Here is a 2,810-nt window from a genome sequence, read left to right on the forward strand (position 1 = left end):
AAAACCGGATCCTTAAGCTTGAAGCTTGTGCGCTTAATAGCGATATCACTACTCTCGAACGACCGCCTATTGTGTGCCTGGACAAGGAAATCTCGCCATTACCGGATTAGATTCGAGAATATTTTGATGAGGGGAATAAGTTCTTCAAAGTTTGAGTACCACTTAAATTCATCTCTTGCTTTTTGATGATTGAGTTTAATTGCAGGAATCGCATTCAGTTATTGCTGTTGCCGGAGGGGATTTCCTCACTGGTAGACATTCTCCGGTGTGTCTCAAAACGAATGTTCGCGACGAACTGCAAAGCAATTTGTAATTCAACAGGACCAAGAGGACTTAAATCCAGTTTGTTTGTTTTCTCGAGAAAACTGAAAACGTTTCAAACCCTTATTCAAGGCAGTGGTGAATTTTATTACCAGCTGAAGTAAACTGGCACTTTTCTTTAAGTGAAAAGCCATTCACACGTGTGTTATCACAAACATGAACGTTGCAATTTGTTCACTGATTTGCAATTTGATTGTCTTCCGTCGTTACAGTCTAAATTGATCTGTCAGATGCAATCAAATATTATTGGCCGCTGGTCTGTAATTAGTTTAGCAAACGGAGGCGAAACCAAGCTCAAAGCGCAGATATCGTTAGTAAACTAAAAGACTTCTATCCGTCCGTCCTTCTCGGCGTAAAATACACCTCCGTTGTACTGCTCGTGTCAGTTTTGGGTGAGTACCAAGTGTAGAAAAACGGCATTTTTCTTCCTTTTACACGGTATAGAACTCTTCAGAAGTACAGTAGAAGTACAGAAGTACGATAATTCGTTTTCGACCCTATTAAATAGCACAAATTGGAAAACTCAGTACAGGTCATACACCTGTACATACGAAAGCAGCGATCAGCGAAATGGCGCGCTTTACCTTAATCAACAAATTTGGCAAAGAAAGATTTTTGCTTTTCCGCGACTGAGCAAAGCGTTCACAGAATGTTTCGCTTTATTTGTAAAGTTCAGTTTTCAGTTGGTAGTGTCAGTCATGATTCAAAAAAGTTTACGTTGTCGTCAAAACCCTACAGTTAGATTTGGTTGTACAATGTTGTTGTTCTTGTCGTTGCCGGTTTGCAAAGAAATGAACTGAAATGCGAGAAATCCCGGGATTAAAAAAAAGTAGTAATGTTCGACGTTCTTTACAAACGTTTTACGTTGTTGTCTTGCACAGAACGGTTAAAAATAAAAAATAAAAACTATTGCTTTTTTCCGGAGTTTCTTTAATTACACAGTCTGACTTCGTTGTGGTCACAAACGTGAAAGCTTCCTTTTTATTTGGGCCGCTGTGCGCAACACACAAATTTCCTTTGCATTTCACAAAAAACCTCGACGCGGGTTATGAATTACAGTCAAATCATGATTTAGGTACAAGAAACTCGTTTCGGCGAGACACCATACTGACGAAATGAATTTTTCTCTCTCTCGGCACGTTGTTAAATTGTGGAGCCATTGGACAAGTCTTCATGGAGGCTATAAGACTTCATGTCGTTTCTTTGATCGACGTATCCGAAATAATTGCTGCATTCTGTCTTTCGTTGTGACCTACATTCAGCATTCAATCGCAACATTTTCAGAAACAAAAAGCATAATTTATGGCAAAATTACAATGAAATACAATTGGTAAGCCGCTAATTTTATGGACACAGTTTGTGAGTGAATCTGAAGTGACGTTTTTTTTTCTTAAAACGCAAACGCGTTTACTCTTTGAGGCCATTAATGTAAATGGGTGACACAAAAGTTGAAAAAGACCCATGGAAACATTTTTGTTCCGTTTTCCTTGCACCTGCAGAAAGGAAAGCTTTGAAGTTTGGCTATCATATATTGGTAAGTTGAAGTTGCAAATATCATTCATTTTCCTTAAAATCTTGATGCTCTTTTTGCTTTGTAGTTTCGACGAGACAAATCAACGAAATTCCAAAAAGAAATGCGAAATAATCTGCCCTCAGCTTCAATTTGTTACTCTTTCGTCGCTCGGTTAAAATCATTTGCCGGTATCACAGGTATCACAATATGGCGACTGAGTTTAGCTTTAAGCAGCTCCGCTTTCGATGCAATGAATATTTCTGGGATTTATAAAACCATTATTTGATTGATCAAAACAACAGACACTGCGTTGGCAGGAACAATGTGTTATATGTTTCGAGGCGGGATAAAAAGAGTTCTTTAATGTTTTGATATCAACATGTATCCTAATATAATTTTTATGCATGGCATAGGTTTATTCCAAGTTGTTGTTTGCAATATTTAAGTTGCCGGCCTGCATAAAAAAGAGATCTTTAGCCTTTGAATTTTCCTTCTAACAATGTGTGTAATGTGTTCGACACAAATTTAAAATTTCAGTTTTCGTGCGTCGATAACCGTGAAGGTGAACCTCTAGTTACATCCAAAAATGTGTTTTTTTTTTAAAGCGAATAGCTCAACTTTCCTTTTTCCCTTAAGTGAATAGCATTGTGTCCAGCTGTCTGTAGAACCGGTGTAGACGAGAAGCATTAAGCTTTCATAATCAATAAAACAATTTAATTTTTGGAGTTTGCTAAATTCGACTAAGGAAGACGATCTTGAATATCACCTGTCAGTTGCAGCAGTTTGAAAGTTTACTCTTTGTCTGCAAAGAACATCAGCAGCAGTAAAGAAAAACAAGACGTTCTCTTGTAAATTTTGACGAATTGTGCGTAATGTTTGGAAAAATGTACAAAAATCGGCAAACATGCCGACAGTCGCCATCGTCTCTCAATGAGGAGATTCAGAAAATATCATCAATGTCATCAAAAACAGAGAA

General features: G+C 37.7%; 1 protein-coding gene across 3 annotated transcripts in view; it reads left to right on the forward strand.

Annotated features, from left to right (window-relative positions):
- The first annotated feature begins 604 nt into the window (after positions 1-604).
- The window catches only part of LOC137969997 (somatostatin receptor type 4-like), a 12,935-nt gene continuing 10,729 nt past the window's right edge, over positions 605-2,810 (forward strand). The window contains exons 1-2 of one of the 3 annotated variants that reach the window (XM_068816426.1): positions 605-713; positions 1,821-1,855. The gene's annotated coding sequence lies outside the window, so the exon portion shown is untranslated. Of the gene's footprint in view, positions 714-1,820; positions 1,856-2,810 lie in introns of those variants that run through there. The other 2 variants (XM_068816435.1, XM_068816434.1) reach the window with 2 other exon arrangements.

This window comes from Montipora foliosa, chromosome 9 (assembly GCF_036669935.1).
Source record: "Montipora foliosa isolate CH-2021 chromosome 9, ASM3666993v2, whole genome shotgun sequence".
Taxonomy (NCBI): Eukaryota; Metazoa; Cnidaria; class Anthozoa; order Scleractinia; family Acroporidae; genus Montipora; species Montipora foliosa.